Source organism: Cryptomeria japonica, chromosome 11 (assembly GCF_030272615.1).
Source record: "Cryptomeria japonica chromosome 11, Sugi_1.0, whole genome shotgun sequence".
Lineage (NCBI taxonomy): Eukaryota > Viridiplantae > Streptophyta > Pinopsida > Cupressales > Cupressaceae > Cryptomeria > Cryptomeria japonica.
This window is the reverse complement of record NC_081415.1, coordinates 722,982,166-723,004,060: the sequence shown is the minus strand read 5'-3', so window position 1 is coordinate 723,004,060 and position 21,895 is coordinate 722,982,166. Positions and strand designations below refer to the sequence as shown.

Below are 21,895 nucleotides of genomic sequence, written 5' to 3'. Positions count from 1 at the left end.
TTAATATATATATATATATATATATATATATATATATATATATATATATATATATATATATATATATATATATATATATATATTAAAGTTTACATCAAATTATGTGGGCCGTACACGTCAAATTTTTAAAAAGATAATTAAGGTCATTAAAAAATACAAAAAAAATATGCTCATCAATCTTCAGTGTGTTACAAACCATTTCCCAAAACGGGTTGAGAAAATAATTTTAATTGTGTCAAAAAGTGTGAGTCGTACACATGCATGGTATGGTCCCAAAACATACATTTTTAAAACATAGTTTTTAGAACTCCATTCAAAAAATTATTTTTTATTATGTGGGTATTAAAATAAATTACATATTTGGAAAGTACACTCAGAGGGCTATCTTTTATATTACTGACTTTTTCCAAGATTCAATCTCCAAGTGTTTCAAAATTTAAGCTCAAATGAGATAAAATCTAAAAATCAGGGAAAACACTTTCACTTTTTGGTCAAAAAGTGGACTCGGCTTCTTGCACTGACCCATATGTGGGATGGATGATAAATAAATGTACATTGAATTCTTTTAAATACTAAAATGTAAAATGTAGTTACACAAACAGAAATGGAGTCATCTCATGTGAAGAATAAAATTGGCAAACTTAAAAAAAATGACACTTTGAAATTTTTAGATCAATTTCATGTGGTGTGAGGACAATCCCATAGATAGCAAGACTATCTTAAAGAATGAAAATTTTTAATATAAGTATGAAAAAAGAATTTATAAGGAAGGGTATAATGATAGACATAATACATGATGTGATATGCATGAATATCAATAGAATAAAGTTAAATGTGAAAATAAGTATAAATAAAAAAATTATAGATACTAAACTGTAACAATTAGCCACACAAATATAGATCACATCATCTCATATGAAGAATTAAATTTATAACCAATCTCATAGGTTACAAGATTAGCTTGAAGATGACAAGTGTTAATATAAATATGAAGAAATAATGTATAAAAAGGATGTAATGATAGACATAATATATGATAAACTATAATGATATGCATTAAATTAATGTGCCAATATATATAATTAAAAAATATAGATTAAAGAATGAACTAAACTTTGCATATAATTATCCGATAGACTTTTATTGTGGACTTGTTAGTCCACAACTTGTTGATTAACCTGTCTCACACCTCAAAATAACCTTATATCATCATTAAACCATTTTTAGGTACAAATTTCAAATATCAAACAACTTTAAAACGATCAATTTTTTTTTCACTACTAACAAATAAGATTGTTATCATTCCATAAAAAATCTTTTCATTGTTGGATATTAGATTGCACGAACACAATTGAAAGAAATGACTTTTACAGAGCACATTTTGCCTGGTTCTATGTATTATGTTTTCAATATGTGCAGGCATTGAAATTACCATTAATGGTAAAGTAAAAATAAATAAAAAAATTCACATTCAAGGACTCAATTGTGGATCCTAGTAAAAATAATTTCATTCCCAACATCTCCAAGGCCAAGCGTCTCCCAAATGGGCAAGACATGGTCGCTTTTGTAATGGAAAACTTGCAACAGATTTTATCGGTAGACTTGTTCACTATCTCATATTTCTAACATTTTTTTAAATGATATTTTGGTGTCACATTAGGTAATTTAACTTTCTTTAGAAAAATGAACAATATTTGATCCATTTTCTTAACCAAGAGAAAGTATACTAATAAAATATTATTGAATTTTTAATTATATAAGTAACACATGGCTACTCTCTCTTAATAGTATTACCAAAACTCAGTAAAAATAAATTTAATGGGTATATTAGAAATTATAAAATACATAACATACTAAAAATAGAAATAAGCACAATATACAATGCATAGAATATTTTCTTGTCTAATATAAATATAAAAAATATTCAAACTTGTAAAACATATCTTTCAAAAGTTAAAAAATGTGATGCATAATTGAATGGAATTTTTTATAGATTGAAAGCCTGAAATTTGAATAATTATAATTCCCTTTTTCATAATCTTTTGATCAGAATATAATTTTTATATGAAACCAACTTTTCAAATTTAAGATCATTATTTAACATAACTCGAAACTTAAATCTATGATCTCTCAAACTCAAAGTGTAGACAAATACATAAGATTTTAATGTGTATTGATCAATTCACTAATGTATTTTGAGATAGAAAACCTATGAAATTAAGACAATTACATAACAATCAGAAACCATTACTACCTTTTTAACAAGTATAAAAATACTTGTATTTTTAACTTCATTTTCAAAGTCAATCCTTTGATTTCCTATGAGCGTATCCCTTGAATCTTCTAGTGATATAAGTGATATAAGTGCTAGTTGTACTATGTAGGAATTAATTTCTACCACCCACAACCACCAACCTGCATTAAATGCAGAGTCCAGAGGGTTTGATTGGAAAGAAGAGTCTAGAAAGAAATGAGAGAAACTCCAGAGAGTTTTGTATTCTTTTAAGACCTCTATAAATAAAGGCAGATGTAATCCATTTGAGACATGCAATGAAATTATGTTTTTGTGTAGCAACACAATGTAATTTTTGTGTGTATGATTCAATTTGTAAATTTGTGTCTTGCTCCATCCACCCCCAACATAGTGGTATTAGAGGTAGGTGGATAATGTTTGATGGGAGTAGCTGGTCGCTAGTGTAAAGAAAGGATACGTCTAGGTGAACAGATAAATTATTGATGTTTGAAAGTTAGGATACGTCTCACTACCGTTTGTCATTGAAAGAGGATCGAAGTTTGTGTTTGTGCATGTATCAACTCGTTCTTTAAGGGAGCCTGCAGGAGGACAATTGTTGTTTGACCGAGGATACCCAAGGAGGTTCATTGTGTAGAGAATCGTTGTTGTGCCACATTATTTCCAAATTGGATTACTGTTTTAAAGGAGATCGAGCATGGGTTTCACTGTAGCTATTAAGGGGGAGCCAGAAATTAAAAAGAAGATTTAGAAGAATAAATTGTTATCAAGTAAGGAAGGTGAGTTGAAATTGTTTGTTCTAATGGGCAAATGAGTGTTGAAGGAAAATACAAATCTAATTTTTGAGATAGATCTTTTAAAAGAAAAATGAATTAAAGTGAAGAAAATTAAAGTATAGATATAAGTAGAAAAATATAAACTTTCAAATGAAATTAGCGATTATAAAGAGAAAATTGAAGAGCTAGAGGAAAAGTTGAAGTGGTTGGAAGAAGAAAATATTTTGCAGATGAAGGAATTGATTAAATTTAATGAGAAGAATAAAGGGTCAGAGAAAAAGTAAAAAATATTTGATGAGATTAAGAAATGAAATAAAGATCAAGGACAAAGAATGAAGTTGGTTGATGATTTAGAAGAAAAGATGAAGAAACTAAAAGAGGAGAATCGGTTGTTAAACGAAGAAAATAATCAACTAAATCAATCATTTATTGCAAGCAATAAATGTTTGAAGTAAAAATCAGTATGTGATGTTTCATGTAGTACAGAGGATTTGAATTTGTCATTTGATAAGTTTGTTTTTGCTGAGGAATTTTGTGATAAAGATTGTCAAAAAGAAAATGATTATGTTATTAAATGTAATGGTAATCAAATGAATGTTGGTTTGAAAACTATGAAAAGAATGGGATATAAAGGTAAAGGATTGGAAAAAAAGGAACAAGGAATTAGAGAACCTATTGAGCCAATAATAAGGCCTTGGATATGTCACAGGTGGAGGAAATGAAGTTATAAGTGATAGAGGCTCAAGGAGATTAGATCAAGGGAAGTCGTGTAAGCGGTGTACCTATTGTAATAGGAAAGGTTTGGGATCTACATCCATGCAATATTTGTGGTTTGAAGAGTCATTGTGAGAAGACATGTTGGAACAAAGAGTCAAAGAATGAATGCATAAAAATGGATTGTGGATGGAGCTATGGGACAAGTTGGCAAAAACTTACGGGTATGATTCAAAATTTCTTCAAGTATAAAAATTTGCATGTGAAAAAGGATTTTAATTAAGCAAGGTTTTCAAAAGGCATAACAAATGTTTCAAGTCAAAGGAGAGTATAGTCTAGCAATACATTTAGAGATAAGTCGCAAAAATTTTCATATTGAAGTTTTAAAAATCAAGATATTGAGAGAGCCGCAACAATGGGAGAAGCCAAATGAATGGCATTATTATTAAGAATTAGATATGAAGATCATACAATATTGGTTTTAAGTAGATATTGAAGAAAGGAAAGCACCCTTTTTTAATTTAAAGTTGATTTCATAACATGCTTTCCTTCTTAAAGAGGGTCAATATTTGTTTCACTTCCCCATACGCCATTGTGCAAAGGATCACTAAGGTTGTAGTCCCATGGAGGGGGCTTCCTAAAAAATAGAGCTAGAGCTGCTGAGATTTCTTAGGAACATTTTAAAGCTTCTGGTCTCATGGATTTTGTAGTGTGGTTCAGCTAAAAAATTTAAGCTTCAAAATTTAAGGAAGTTGGTGGTCTCATGAATATAATATCTTTGTCTTCTATATTATGTGCATAGTAAAAACAAGTAAAAATAATTAATTTCCCTCCAAAAATCATTTTTTAGTAGAAACTAAACTTAGATGTTTGACAAGTGGCAAATAACATCCTAAGTTGGTGGGGCAATTTTTAGCCCCGCCCCTTTTTCACCCGCTCAAATTTGCAAGCCTAAAAAGTAGGGGCTCCTATTTTGGGGGGGGAAGATTCCAAATAATTCCACACCAAATAAAAATTTGATTCATGGGACCACCTCTTCCTTAAAAATAGATCTTAAGCCTCCCTCATGGGACCCTTGTGTAACAACTTTCTCCTATTGCATCATTTGTTGAAACATTTGTTGAAAGAAGCATGTGGCTTTATGGCACATGTTCATAAAGAAAAAGGGATTGTCACTTCTTTTCTCAAGCAACACATAATATGATCCATGTGCTGCCAATGTGAAAAGATTTGAAGAGCCATAAAGAGGGTACTCCTAGGAGCCATTCCATTTGTTGAAAGATCTAACAATGACTCAGTGAGTGGGGCTCAATAGTCTAAAATAAATGAGTCATATATTAAAAAACTTCTTTTGAGTGAAGAGATTTTTGACATGGTAAAGCCATTGCACTATTGGTTTAATAGCTTTCCTTTGGTAGTCACCTCAATTCATTCAAAATTACAAGGGAAGAAATTGTCTCTTTTAGTAAAGGTAGATGGTGTATGCTTGTGAATATCTTATGATTGTGTTGGAGACACTAAGTTGTCTTTTTGTCTTTCCCAAGATCACCACCATGATGATAAATGGTATGTCTTTAATTATACATGTAATAGATTGAAAGAGGGTTAGCAAATTTTGATTCTAGCAAGCCTTAATGTGTGCTTCTCACCAAAGGATCTAATTATTTAACTTTGTGCATTTATGATCTCATCTATGTTGTTCTCCTTTCAACAATGAAGAGTTTGTGGCATTTTGTTCTCATAGTTTTTAGTGTGATACATTCATCTTGTTTAATGACATAAATATATTAATCAGTGCCTTTAAATCATGGAAGTCACTTTTTCAATTGAAGTCTTTGGTTATGTTACTAGTGTTTGTGATTACGTTATGCTTTCACAACATCAAAATATCTTATTTCTCTATGCATCACCTTAGAATTAGATAGTTGTTTAGTTTTATTGTAAATTATCCTTCCTCCTTCTTCCCAAAACCAAAAATCAAAAGAAAATCCGACTTCTATAAAGCTTAGAGGTTATTTTATAAATCAAATTTACAAATTCATAAGATTTCCCATTATTGGTTTTCAAATGTGAATTTGAGTATCAACAAATACAAGTTTTTGATTAAAGATTAAGTGGGGAAGGAATCTAACCCATTAAAAATCAGAAACAAATGAAGACAAAAAGGTTTTTATAGAACAAAGCTAAAACAAATTGGAGTTGTGCATAGAATAGGACAAAAAATGTCAAAAATAAATCTTATTAAAAATCAAAGTTGGGACCCAATAGTGGTCCCAATGGAAAAAGGTGAGTGCTTTGAATAGTAAGAGACCATCTATTTTTCTTCTAGTCAACAACATTCCAACAAGAAACATATTTTCTAGGAGAAACTAACGAAGCAGTGTTGGAGGAACTATTAGAGACAACAGATGAGTCAACTAGGTGGGCCACCAAATTTGGAGAGGGAGCTATCAGTCTGAGGATAGAGAGTCAAGAACCATGGATGGGATGAGGTCAATTCCCGAAGGACCTATAGAAAGAGCCACATGTGGACAAATAGGGGTCTGAGTCACTGAAATAGGCAATCTAGTAGGAGGAGGCACCAAATCTTCCAAGGACTCTGACCTAAAACCTAAAGCAGTAGCAACATTTGTGAGATGTCAGTGGTCAATGTCCTTCCACTAGGGGAGAAGAATGTAGATGAGAACCACAAGGTAAAGAAGATGCAAGAGGCTATAGAAAAACAATGTATGCACTAAAAGGAGCTCCCTTAATAGTCTAGAATCTATCTCCAAGACAACTCACCCACCTTTAGGGAAATATCAATAGGAAGTGGCTTAGAAAGGTTCAAATCCACCAAAATATTAGCATAGGAGGTATGTGAGAAAAGACTATTATTAGGGTCCACTTTGAGAAAATGACCCAACATATTACCAATAGCTTTGTAGCTAGAGGTGCACTATAAATGGAGGGGAAGGTAAGGGAGCCTTACACAAATAGGGGAAACAACAGTAGGTTTTGCTAGAGGGTTAAAATTGGGTGACCAAGGGCAAAGGGGAAAAGCATGAGACCCCCATTTCCATTCACTCAGGGCTCTGATTCTTAGTAGATTCAAAACTAATAATGAAGAAGTCGTGAGCACAGGCATAAATCTCAGCTTTACTTGAGACAATTGAGTTCTATTGCTCCAAGTCCAAGAGTGTAGCTCAACAAATACAAGTTAACCAATAACAAAAACTAGACATATAATATGTCTCTTATTTCTAGCAAGTGTAAGTCATCTTTTGTATAGAGGAACCTATTTTAACATGTTTTTTTTGTATAATTTATATCTTTGTTATATTTATTTTATTTATATAAATAAATTTAAAATTACTATAAAGGATGAGATAAGCCATTGATTTTTGGGGGATATCACCTATAGAACAATATTTTGTATGGAAAATTATATTTTATCATTCTCTTTGGGAGACAACAACTTGCTTACACATGCTACTTCAAAGCCTTTGGATTCTTATCAACTTAAGCAACACAATTATTTTAATTATTATTATAATGCTTGTTGATGGTGTCGAATGATCTCTTTAAAAAATTTATTGATCATAACTATTCATATCTTGTTTTTCTACAAAATATAATTATGCACCTATATTATAAGAACCTTTCTTAAGTCATTTCTCCATCCTATGGGATATAATAATAAGGCTCGGTAGTGATGTTGTTCCTATAAGTTTAATATGTTTTTCTCACATGTAATACAAGCCATGGATAATCCTTTAAAATCAAAATACACTATTGCTAATTGCTTAAGCCATTGCACATGTTGTAAATCTATATCTCCTCTCCCAATGGGAATGATAAAAAAATTATAATTCTATTTGGTAATTCTCCATTGATAAGCTTATAAGATTAAATTTCCCTCATAAAAGAGTATTTCTAATCAATCATCATTACCTAAAAATTCAATGTTCGATACATAAAATAGTTTATCTCATAAGTTAATCTTCTATCAATATAAAGTTATGTGAAATTCATGTATCAACCAACACTATCACCTTTCACTTTTTTATCTAACCAATTATTTTGAGTGTTTGTGGTGCACTTGGAATTATTATGATCAAGTTTCAGATTTGATTCTTTTATAGCTACTTCTCCATCTTATAGAATCTCATTCCTAAAACATATTAGTATTTTCTCACTACTAGAATATTTATGACCCCTAGGACAATTGCTATTACAAATCCAAGATGGAGTTTTTTTTACCTTTTGTTTTCCTCTTACTGATGAGATAACTTCTATAAGTTAAATAAGTTATCCCTAGTTCTATCAATAGGACTAGTCACAATTTTATTATTCAATCTTATAGTTTGATCGTGTGTGGAACTTCTAGTGGTGAAGATATGTTTCTCAACATGTAATTGTTTTTACATAGCTTTCCTAGCTATACAAAGTTCCAACAAACAAGAATCACACTTAATTTAATCATTAATTCCATTTCAATGTAGAACTGTAATCTTTGATAAGTTATAACCTTACAAGTTTAATATGCTAATCTCATATGTTTCAAATTATATTTAGCTACATACCTTAATTGTTTTAAATTTTTTTAGTTGGGTGATATAGCTTCCCTTCCATGTTTGCTAATAAAGAGTTGCTAAGTCATTATTAAACTCTTTCCAACTAAACATTTTCCCTTGCTTGTCAGTCATCCTCTACCATAAGGTTTTGGTTCTAAATATAGCTAGATTTATTTGTATTTGTATTTGTATTGATCCAAATAGTAGCTCTAATATCACTTGTTATGATTCTTTTTCAAAATAGATTAAAAAAATGATAAAATAATATATTATATCTGATAATTGAAAAATAATATATGGACTTAGTATTTAAAGTTATAATGGTTTGAAAGAGTCTTTTTTCATTAAATTTCTACGCATGATTATGTAGAGACACACCCATTCATTATAACTAATTAGTCATTAAAAAAATTATAACTTATAAATAAAATTATATATATCACAAATACTTAATCTTATTTTATTTAAATATACAAAATATCAAAACCTTAATACAACTTTAACTCTAACCAACATATAAATTAACTATTTTGTTTTATATTTGAAAAAGTAGAAGTTTAGCCATGTTTTCTAATCACATTTTGTATTGTGAAGTTGAAATGCTGGAATTTTACTCTATCATTTTGTTACAATTGGACTGTTTACGTTTTTAGTTGAAGATGGATGCTTCTTACAATAAGGTTTTGGAATAAATTAAGTATTGACTTCTACATTTACATGAAAATGATGCTATTTGTTTGAGGCAGCTTCAAATATGCTTTAAAATTCAAGTGTATCTATGTTCATTCTTCATTGTATACTGTTACTATGTTTAGTCTTCATTGTATAATCTTTGTTTAAGTGGGTTGATCTATTGTTCCATTCTATTTCTTCTTCGAATCATCCTTAAACTAAATACAATGTATTTCGTATTTCTTATAATTGTAAGCCATTTTTGACACAAAGAATCTATTTTAACGTATTATTAGTTTCAAATTTTGTGACAATTACATTTTGTTTTCAAAAAGCTAAAGCTATAATATTTTAATTCCCTATAAATGTTATTGTTTTTATTTTAAAAAAGGAAATTTAAAATTAGTGTAAAGGACAGAACAATTCATTGAGTCTCCTTTGGGGGGTAATGATTTGTATGCCAACTCATATTTTGTGTTTTAGAGACGCTTCCTCCATGCTTTCCTATAATTTGCCCGTGTTTTACAAGGCACCGTGATTATTTTTATAACAACCATGGACAGAGAAATTTGCTTAAAATATTAGAAATGCATCAAATACAGAGAAACCAACTTCAACAATATCTCCGGCAACTGAAGATGTTTAACAGTAGAAACAAATTTAAGAGGTGCTATCTATGGACATCACAAATTAGAGAAATCCCATCATTTACAAAACCAGAGCTAAGGGCTCTTCTTTTATTGCAGAGATGTTAAGATTATCATGCAGTTGCACAGCTTGTTGAAGTGGCGAAGCTCTCAACCCAAACCTGGTCTCCTGCAACCGACTCACCATCTGCATTCCTGTGCCACGTCCAATTCGCATGCGTTGCATTCACTATTTTTAATTCACCGTGCCCAAAGTTTGCTTCTCTAAACAAAGATACCCCAAACTGGTCTTGCCCAAACCTGTGGTAACCAAAAAAGGAAAAACCACTGTGAATCATGCAAGTTGTAAAATATAATGAGAAGCCAATTACATTACACCTACTTTGAAGCGAGCCCTTCGCGGTTGCCTCCATCTCCTATTGTAATGTGAAGAGGTCCACACGAATCCGCTTTATTTTTATACACTCGACTCTGAAAACAAATCAGAATAGATTAAAATATGATGAGTACCCACAAGTCCTAAGTTCCTAACAGGCTATTAAGGTCAAGGTTTTGCTTTGATTGAAATGAAATACTTACAAAGCGTTCGTATGCATGAACATGCCCAGCAAACACCATATCTACTTTTGCAGAATAGAGAAGTTCTTCCATGGCTTTTCTCATGCCTTCTCCATCTCCCTGATGAGCAGTGTTGGTGTTGTACCAGGGGGCATGCACCAGAGCTATAAGCCACGGTGTTCTTTTTCTATCCACCTTTCCAAGGTCCGCCTTATACCATAACAACAATAAGTTTTATTATTTCAATGGATTGTATTGCAATCTATTATTATGGCCCTTCTAAGTATGTAGTAAAGAATGAGAATGGGGTTAGCAGACCTGCAGCCAATTGTATTGATCTGAACCAGGGCCGAAGTCTGCATAGGAGCCCAGCATTATTACATGCACTCCTGCAACTTCAAATGAGTAGAAGAGATTCGAACTCGAACCGCTTTGTTCGAATGGCATTCTCCATCTGGCATTGTATGCTCTGAATGCATCTTTTATTATTAGTGGAATGGTCTCTATCTCGTGATTCCCCTGAGTAACCATCCATGGCCTGCTACTTGCCAGAGGCTCTACTAGCTCGCCAAATGAGTCCCACAGGGGCTGGTATGTATCTGCATACGAAAGGTCTCCAGGCAACAAGAAAACATCATACTTCATCTCTTGAATGTGGGCTAATGTGGATTTTGTCCAATCTGTTTGTCCCGGATCACCTGGAAATACGATCAAGATCAGTTATCAAGTGGGTTAGTACTTTATTGATAGAGCGCTCAGATCCAAATCAGGTTAGAAGCCCTGAATACAGCATTGCATGAGTATTAGAAAATGAATCACACAATAAACCAATCGCCAAATAGACTTGTAAATCAAAACTCCTACATTGATTCCCAACTAATCCATAACAGTTTTTATCAAACCAATCCTTAATAAATTACCTAAAATTAAAATTAAAGGGAATCAAAAGTGTATTTGGGTGAAGGTTAAAACTTGGAATCTGAGTCTGATTAATAGCTTCATACGTACCCACAATTGCAAAATTGATGGGGAGCTGCGAGGATGGAGTTTTGAAACTAAATTCAGCCCCTAATCCCCCACAACGATAATAATAAACTGTATTTCCTTGGAGTGGGCCAATTACCACATAGTGAATACTTCCGGATTTGTAGAGTACATATGAATAAGAAGTGCTATTTCCTGTTGCAGAGGAAGTGTATGATCCAGGGGATGTTCCATACTCCACTAGTGAGGGCACATCAAAAGCACTTGTAATCCATGAAACTCCCATATAATCACTTCCTATCAGAGAAATATGCACCTGCCCACCATCCAATCCATTAAAAATGCCTTAAATGTAAGTCCTCAAATATAAAAATGAAATTGTAATGGAAAGAAAATTTAGTACCTGATGTGGATCTTGATCTGTGTCAGCTTTGACAGAAGGGAAGCCAAACGATCCAGATGCAAATATAAACAGCAAATAAAACAGTTTACACAAGCCCATACCCATTTTTTCTGCTTTTGCTACAGATAATTTTGCTTGTTTTCTGTACACTCAACTGAAAAACCAAGTGGTATTTATCCACATTACGCTGTTCTATTGCTATATTCTTGAATTCTAATGCAAATGGAATGCTATGGAGTCACAGGATCTCTTTTTATTTTATATCGTTCCCTTATCTCTGCATAACACTGTTCTTTAGAGGTGGACTCCTCAATACCTGCCAATTTGAATCTACAAAAATCTCGCTTGAGAATTGAAGTATGAAAGTAACAAGATTCTTCTCTTTGTCAACAGGCATATACAGTACAAAATGTCGAACATTTATGCCTTTAAAAGGCATTGTTATTTGAATTAAACAAATATTTTTATTTTTTTTCTATGCATTTGCATTTTTTTTGGTCCTCTATAATTAAATAATTTTAAAATTATTTAATTAATTAATACTTCTTTCTCAAATTTAAATAAATTCAAATTTACTTTATTTAATTTTACCATCTATATTTTATATATTTTCTCTATGGATTTACACATCATCTTATCCTTCCACCTCATCAATCAATGTGCATTATAGGTCTCACCTTCTCTTAATTTTTCTCAACGGTTAATCTTACAAATTAATCTCTACCATTGATCTATGTTTGCTTTGAATCAAAAAACCATTTAAGGACAAGCTCATTTGAACTTGGCCTCTTAATAAAAGAGTAAATTCTATAACCTTTTTAGAGCACACTCGTAATAGGCAATATTTTATTCATCATCATTTATCTACCAAATCATTGCTAAAATCTCGTCATGACATCATTAAGGTTCAAGAGGTAAGTTATTTTTATTTTTTAGTGTAAAATTTTGATTAAAAAGATCTAGATGGAAATGGTTTTGAATGTATTTTGTTTAATTTATAACAAATAAGAGTGCCCCACTAGTTGATCAAAAGCTCCATTCACCTATTCACCTAGTTGATTATTGGAAGTTTTGTCAGGAGGATTCACCGTTGCATGAGAAAATGTTCTCATAATTACAATTGTTGCTCCAATATGAATGTGTAAGATTCTTTCTATTATTATGAATAATAGAGTTCTTAGAGTTCATTGTTGAGTCTCTATGATTATTGTGAATAAAAATCTAAATGACCTCATGATTATGTTATGTTATGCAGACTCTGTTGAAGGAAATCATGGAGCATTGATAGGTCGTAGCTATTGAAGCATTACCCATTTAATTCGCTTGCATTTTCTAAACTTTGATGAGATTTGTATCTTAGTCTTTGGAGAAGGTCGAAGGTTATTCTAAATGTATCAAAAATCCAATAAGGTTGTAAGTAGAAGCTTTCTTCTAGAGAGTTGATTCTATTGCAATTTTTAATCATTCAATTCCAAACTAGAGACAAAGGAGTGAGCAATGGTCTTTATACTATTCGAGAGAACCTCTACCACAATAGCTATTATTTTTTTTATCATGTTCTCACCGACCAACCATAAAATTTCTATGTTATTCTTTTTTTTCATGTCGCTTCAAAAGAACTTAAATCGTGAAGAGGCCCACTTAGATTATTAAAATTATAGATGAGCTACTCTTTCTTTGAAATGATTGTGCTTTCAAATGATTTGTGTATCTCTCAACATTCTTTAATTTAATGTCATTTTATTTCTAAAGTATCCTCTCCTCTACATCAAATTGTTGATCTCGTATAAAAAAGCGATTCTCTTAAAATTATTCTTCTAGATTCTTAGCTTCTATATAGAAATAATTATTTCACATGGAAGACCATTTACTGAAAACTCAATTCAAATTTGAAGTTTGGCATATGGTCAATGGCACCACTACATGACATAAGGCTGATGCTAATGAGAAAATTTAATTTGATCAAACTGATAGGAAGGTCAAATTGATCATCATGTACAACATTTCTGATGTAGCCCAAGTAGTGGGAGTTTTGAGTAGGTTCGTGTATAACTCTAATTGAGAGAAATAGACTTTTGTTAAAAGGGTGTTTATACATTTGTGAGGAACTTCTTATTACTATTTTCTTTATCATGGTACTAATGATGTGTCCAAGTCAATGAACATACTAAAGAAGCTGAATGGTGAATGCTTGATGATCATTGATTCAAAATATATACCTTTAAATAGGCACATTGCAAACAAACCAAAACTAGACCCCCCCTCCCCACACACACTGGTTGGCTAAAGCTAAATTTTGACAAGTCATCTCGTGGCAACCCAGGTCAAGTGAGAGGGGGTGGAGTGATCAGAGACTCATGTCGCAGCCTCATCCTTGCCTATCTTTCAAATTTTGGAATTCAAACCTCGAGCTTGGCTAAAGTGGTAGCTGTCTATCATAGGTCAATTGTAGCTAGGGACAAGGGACTTAAACACATCATTATTGAAGTTGATTCTATCAATACAATCATGATGCTTAAAGGGGTGGCTAAACCAAACTGAAAATCTAACCCACTCATCGCCAAGTGTCGTACTCTCCTTCTTACTCTCGGAGATGTCAGGTTCTTGCCACGTGTGAGAGGAAGGAAACTGTGTGGTGGACAAGTTGGCGAGATTGGGCACATATGTTAATGATTTTGAAATCTAGATTCACTTGCATGAAATCCCAATAGAGGCTCGTGCCATGATTTTGAAGAACTTGACTATTAATGATGAATAATCCCAATGTTGTCTTTTAGTTACTTGCCTTTTTCACCTATTCCTTTACTTGTTGGTTAAGGCGAGGGGATTTAAGTTTCCTTGGTACCACCTAACAGGCTTGTTACATTGTCAACCTAGTTTTCTATTCTACAAAAATGGGTGGCAATGAACTCAAAGAATGCTCTGAATTTAAGAATAATAGGGACCTTTGGGATAACGTGATTAAAGGCAATCTGGATACTTATGTTGAGAGGATGACCGACCACAATTCTAAGCCCTATACTACATTTGTTCATGCTTGGGATATTGGTAGTGTGAAGACTGGCAGTGTCACTTTCGTGGTTTTCACATAGACTATTGTGAAGGTAACTGAGATGGTGCTTGATGATGTATCCTTTCCCAAAAAACCCAAAGGAAATTACAAGGATGAATTTGATCGGTTCTTTGAACCAAGTGAAGGGGTTTCTAGGCTTCAAAGCAGTTACAACAAGGAGGAGCCACCTAGAATTTGGAAGGACGAGACTCTGTTGTTTATGAAGTACTTCACCTTGGATGGGAGGAAAAGGAGGTTCCATTTGCATATCAACCCCATGTTAAATCATCTTTGCCATGGGGTAAGAATGAATTTTCCCTTTTGGGTTATGGCTTCTTTGTCTCGGCCTGTTTCTAAAGCCATCATTAAGGGTAAACCCCCTCTCCATCAGGGCCTCATACGTAGATTGTATTATTTCCACCTAGCTTTATCCCCCTCTATTCTATTGAGATTGGGTCCACCTATGATCCCAATTTATATGTAGACCTTATTGTTACTCCCTCTAATTCTAGAGAAGTGTCTCATTCAGATTCTAAAATTCCCACTAGGAAAAACCTTGCTAGAATGACCAAATTTAAGGCCATTGCTGCCAACAAAAAGGACCAAGATGTGGATGTTCAGCTTGAGATGCAATAGAATGTGGAGATTATTGATGATTCTGGCTCTGTGTCTCTTTCCTCAAATGATTTAGACTCCTCAAACACTATGGGGTTGGATTGGTCCCCTCCTAAAATTGGTGTTAACCTTAACCATTCCCCCATAAACCCTCCCTACTCTGCTAATACAAAACCTTCGAGCTCAATATTTGTTCTTACTAAAATTGTGAAGGACTTGCATGAGGACATGCAAAGATAAGATGGCCTGTTAAAATGGATCTTTGCACCAATCAGTTGGAGGTGGCAGCCAAGGTGGAGGCCATGACTTACACTTGGGTGGATGATTTGGATGAAAAACTTTGGAGAAATGTCAATGATCTTGTTGGTATTATGAGGTAGTGGGAAAAGGTGAGCGGATAGATTGATGACATGGACTCCAGGATCAAAATGCAATGGACCAAGCTCATGCTGGAAGAGGTCAAGAAAACCCAGGAGTCCCTTAAAAAGAAAATTGAGGAGGTCAACCATGCTTGTAGGAGGCCCTTAAAAATAAAATTGAGGAGGTCAACCATGCTTGTAGGAACACAGCTAGTAAGCACAATGCCTCCCTATAGGCTATTCATGACGAGATGGAAAGGAGAAGGGAAAAGAAAACAAAATGCATGGAGTGTCTGGCCATAGGCTTTGGCCCCAAGACTTCCTTAGTTGAAGCCACCCTAACTCCATGTTGGTCTCCTCTAGCTCTGGGATTGGGTTGAGTAGAAAAGTTTATTTTTCTGATAAAGTACTTAGTTTGTGCCAAGATTGGCAGGAAAAGGGTACCCCCATGTAGTAGATCATCTCTTTGTTTATGTGTTGGTTGGTTGTTCTATGTTTTGGTTGTCTTGATTCTTTTATGTTTGCTAGTCTTTTAGTTGATTTGTTGGTTCTTTTTTCACTCTATTGGGTTTTTGTTGTGCTTTGGTGGGGGTTTTTTGTTGGTTGTGCATCCCTCGTTTTCTCTTGGTGTCGCTTTATGTATTTCTAATGGTACAAACCTATCCTAATTTTATTAATCAAAACAAACCAAAACTATTGCATAACCATGGCAACTAACCGTGGAGGGGAAAAAGCAAGATCAGGCGACTAGGACCTAATCCCACCTTAGCCAACACATTGGGAATACGAAAGAGCTTAGGGAGATAGCTCACTTTGGCTACTTCTTGTGAGAAAGAGAGAGCCAAGGATTATCTCTTAGGGTTTCTATTCCTCTTGTTGTATATAAAGATAAGATGTGAAGGATTGATCAACTAGACTAGGAGATGAAAAATGAAGCATATATGAACTGATATTGCATACACTTGCAAATCTAAAACTAAGATAATGAAAGCAGAGAAGGGGGAGGAATTTGGATGTGTACTTGGTAATGAAAAATTATCCAAATTGACCTAGACAGGAGTGCCACGCTCTGGTCATGTTTCTGCAAACAGGAAGTTGGAATTGAGAGACTGCAAACTAAAGGTTATGAGCTTCCGCCCTACCAAATTTCACTTGAAACTGGGAGGACCAAGGCGGAGGACCAGGGCACCCAGAGAGGACCAGAGTGCTCAAAGAGGAATAGAGTGCAGGACCAGGGTTCCCAGATAGGACTAGAGTGCCACACCCCTATCCCAATGATTTTTTCTCAAATTTGATCTTCAGGACTGTGTCTTTGTGCTCTATCAGACCTAAAATTTGTAGCGACGATCAGATCTTGTACCTGCACCTACAATTGAAAATAGGGTTTTGGGTGTTTATATAGGGTTTTGCCTTAGTCAAACCCCTATTTTGGTGACTTCCACCTCAACAAATAGCCGATTTGTATGGTAAAATAGTGTGTGCAGGAATCTTGTGTGTGTGCAAGATCCTAACACTAGTACATTCGGAGTTGATTTCTGATAGCCATTTGTTGGAGTTTCGACGAATTTTCGTCGGAGTGTCGACAAAATCCACTATCGAAAACTCAGCGTCGGATTGGTCAACGATGCCATGCCAATCGAAAATTCAACAATCCAATGGACTCTGTCGACGGTCAAAGAAGTCGTCGGTCGAAAGCTTGGTATTCGTCGTAATTCCGACGATGATCATTTTTATAAAAAAAAATAAATATAAAAGAGCCATCGAAGCAAGGAAGTTCTTTCAATTTGTTTTAAATCCTAAGGGGTTCAGGGTTTAGGTTTTAAGTCACTTCAATACCTGAGAAAAGCCCTTTTGGTTTCTAATTTGGCGTTACTATATTCACTTAAGCGATGGGTCCATTTATCATAGAAGTGTTCTCCCCTTGTCATTTACCTAGGCGGTCCCTTTAAATATTTTATTCTTGCTCGCTTTTAATCTGCCTTTTCTAATGTCCGTTGGGCCTTATAAGTATCATGCAATATTCTATTGATTTGACGGCCCGCGTTGATTCGCAAGCAAAAAGTGCTCAAAACTTAGTTTCCACGAAGTAGCGAAAGGCGAAGGTGGACCCAGCATATAGGTTTGGACCAAAGCTAAACACTGATCAAGTTTCATCTGATCAGATGGACAACGTGGTTTCGTGAGATCAAGTTGTACGTCTTTTAAGCTTCGCGAAGTGGCGAAAGGGTTTGGCGGGTCCCAGAGATAAGCGGTCTTCTTTGGTTAAAGAATGATCGGGTTGGAAAAAGATCAATGGCTTCTCATTGTTTCATGGTCGGGAGATGCACAAACTATACCTTCAGTGAAATAGCGAAAAGGTGGAGGATCCCGCTAAGAGTGGTAGTAAATGTGGTAACCCCAGTTGGCAATGACATGGCGATGACAAGGCACTCAGTTGGTGGTGTGGAGTGGGTTTGGGCAAGGTTGTCATAAAAACAGTAAACAACAAGCAAGTTCTTGAGATCTAACGGCTCGCGTGAATTAGCGAAGATAAGATGCTAGCAATTTAGTCATTGCGAAGTAGTGAAAAGGCTGATGGGCCCAAGGGACAGGCATGGCATGAAGTTAAAAGCAGATTAGGTCTGTTTCGATCTAACGGTTCTCATGGTTTCATGGCTACAAGCCAAATGAAGAATAATGTTCGTGAAGTCATGAAAGACAGGTGGAAATCACACAGAGGAGTGACGTGACACATGGTTTAAAAAAGTGGTTGAGGGCCCGCCTAGATGTAACTGACAGTTATGTGGGAATAGTAAAAGGGAACACATGGCGGATAAAGGGTGGAACCAAAAGGAGTTTCCAAGGCTAATGGCCAATTTCCATGTGGCGTTTATTAACCGGATAACAAGTGGGGTAAGTAATTCCCAGATAAAGGGCCCACTTAAAAGGCATTCATCTCAAGATTGATCCAATGCTTCTTATTGTTTCGTGACCCAAAGATGCCCGCAGCTTAACCTCAGTGAAATGGCGAAATCCGTTAGGCGAAAAGGAGGTAGGGCCTGACACTAAAGCAAAGAGATTAAATGGAGATAAAGGCGATGTAAGTTCTCGAGATCCAATGGCCAGCGTTGTTTCACGAAAGAAAAGAGCACGGGTTTTATGTTCTGCGAAATAGCGAAAGAGCGAAACAAAGGAAAGACTTAGAGAAATTATGACCCATTGGAGCCAATTTTGAATTTGATTTGGCGAATTTAATTCTAAAAAGAAAGCCGAAGCATGCGGAGTTAATTTCTAGAAACTTAAATGCCAACTTGCCCTTTTCAGTTCGCATCAACTTGATTGCTAAGTATTGTTTCATCGAAGTTTGTTGCAGAGCGAATTGTTGCAGAGCGATTTTCTTCAGGCAAATAATCAGGTGTCTTGTGCTTTTCTTGATAACTCTTGGTTTGTTCTCAAATACTGCTATGTGAATTACTTCATTAGAGGTCTATGCTAGCTTCTAGTGGTATAATTGTTTGACCAGAATGGCACCCAGAAGAGAATTTATAGGGAAAGTGAATTACGAGGACCGAAATATCTGTGATGATTTTTTAGAGAAATTAACCATGTCTACCAATGATGGGGCTAAGGCCAAAGAGCTAGTACCTAAGAACCCTCGTCTAAAAATTGGAGATGGCCTTTATGATAAGGGTAATTGGTTGAGGGACCCTGAAATAGGATTATCAGGCTTAGGACTCTTCAAAGTCGGTTTTAGGTAGAGGAATTCTTCAGCTCCTTTGAATGGCATATGGGAGTAGGATGTAGGAAAGCTTGTGGTCCCAGGTGTTTTTATGGATGTAGATCTGTTAGCCCTGATTGCACAGAATTATGACTCTGTGGCAAGATGCATCAGGAACATAAAGGGATCAATCTTGATTGAGATAAATGAAAATGAATTCAGGAAAGTGTTTAAACTCAGTGAGTCCTCCAATTTGTTAGAACCTATTGACTTTGAGTCGTTAGCCCAAGTTTACAACACACAAAGTGATCATCTTAGAAGTGGCCCATTGAAAGAATTCTTTGTAAAGATAGGGGGGTTAACAGTTGTAGGCCCCAGCACAATGGAACCATTCTCTCTAAACCTATTCACTCTGAGAGCTAAGGGTATGTATTGGGCATTATGCCAGATTTTTGGAGAGGGTGCTGAAAAGAATATGCCAACCCATTATATGTTAATGATTGCACAAATTCTAAACCCCTCCCTAGCAATAACATTTGATTATGCCTCATACCTTGCTGATGCAATTCATAAAGGGCTAGTAGGAATCAAAAATGGTAAGGTGGATAGGCCATTTGGATGGTACTCCATGTTAATGCATATGTTTCTATTCAAAGGGGCTGATTATTTTGGAAAGGAGATGGACCTGATTAAGGTCAAGGATAAAGAGGAGATGCCAATGCAATTGTGGAGTATTGTTCTATCTTGGGATAGAGAAGATGCAAGTTATTTAAAGTTTTATAGATGCTTTGCATCTAAAATTAGGATTCTTCTATGCAGAGAAAACCCTAGAATTCCTAAGACTCTTTTGGAGTTTCTCAGACCAAAGGAGTTTGTAGAGGATATCAAGATTGTTCACAATTGGGGAGACATATATTTGTACCCTGTGTCTACTATTTTTAGAGTGTTTGGATTTAGAGGCACCCCCTTTTTACTACCCTATCAGGTCCCATTGAAGATAGGGATTGCAGAAGTCCTGAGACAAATTGGGGGAGTACAAGAAGTAGAGCTAACCAATAGAGGTAAAGGGACTATTTTCCCAACTATTACCATGGCTCACCATTTTGTGATCACTAAGGGTGGATGGAGATTTTTTGAAGAATTCTTTAAGCCATATAGGCTATCTACTGCAGTGTCAAGATGTGTAGACCCTGAGGATTTTTTCAATGGCATGTTCAGAAAAAGAGCAGTGTGCAGAGGTAGGCCACATCAATTTCAGTTCCCAGAAGATTGGATTAGAAATGAATTTAGCTTAGATGAGCAAGAACTGAGGGAGGAGAAGTGGGTGGCATATAAGAAAGCCCTTGATTTTATCCATCAATTTAACACTGGCTATGACCCCCTTTCTAGCTTCAATCCATTTGAGGAGAAAATTAAATTCCTGATTTCTTATTTTGAAGATCTCATGCAGACCTTAAAAGAAAAGAGGGAGGCCATAATGCAAAATGAGCTTGATAAGGCTAAGATGGTATTGGCTAAGCCTTCCTTTGCTAGAGATATCTCACGCGGTGACTATGTAATGCACAAAAGGTCAAAGTACACTGTGATAATGCCAGTGATAGGTGAGCCTTCCACTTCAAAAGGGAAGAGGAAAATTGAAGATGTCATTGACATCTAGGATTCCCCTAAGAAGAAGAGAGTGGGAAAGGAAATTGAAACTGATGAGCCTCAATATTCTCCATCTCAATCTCCTATCCACATTGGAGATGAACAAGCTGTGGCTGAACAATTATTGCAGTTAGGGAGTCTCGGTGAGATTGCCTATACCTATGAGGAGACACAAGAGGGGATGCCCGAAGAGCCACCTAATGCTAAAATGGATTTGACTAATGGTGAGTTAAAGGGCCAAGAAATGGACCTTACTGTTAAGCAAGCTAGTGAAGAATTCCTAGTTGACAGTAATTTTGTCACATCAGGAGCTTTTATACAGTTTCTATGGAAGCAAAATATTGATCAATCCAAGACTAGATGTGAACAGAGGAAAAGTGAACAGCCTCTTAAAAATACAACTTAGGTAGAAGAAGAGGTTAAGCAAGAAATGGTGGAGGAGTTCAAAGCAATCACCCCTGACAAAGGAAGACAAATGGTAGCAAAGGCTGGTGTGTTGATTCTTCCTAAATGGGATATAGTTGATGCCTTAGTGCTTGATGCAGTGAGGAAAGAAACAAAGCCTATGGAAGGAGTGACATTCAGCAAAGATAATGATGCTCTTGTCATGTGGTCTTTAAAGAAGGATGAAAACAAAAGAAGGAAGGATGCATCAGATTCTAGCCTCTTATGAGGCATGATAGTTAAAAGAGTCCAAGACACAGGGGTAGTGGAAGTTGCAAGCACAGTACTAGAGACTAAAAAATTCAGTGTTGCGGTGGTAGAGAAAGAGGCACAAGAAAAGGCTAATATTGAATTGAAGTTGGAGACTATTTTAAAATCTTACAATGAAGCTAAAGAAGGAATAGCCAACAGAGACAACATAATTGCTAGACTCCAGAGTCAACTGGCAGGTCAATATCATCCCGGTGAATCTTCTACATTCATGATAGCCTCCTCTCCAACAAGACCCCCTCCTACTAGT

At 35.0% G+C, this 21,895-nt stretch overlaps 1 pseudogene; it reads right to left on the bottom strand.

Annotated features, from left to right (window-relative positions):
• Window positions 1-9,676: 9,676 nt before the first annotated feature.
• Window positions 9,677-21,895, bottom strand: part of LOC131860418 (purple acid phosphatase 22-like) — a 44,671-nt pseudogene continuing 32,452 nt past the window's right edge.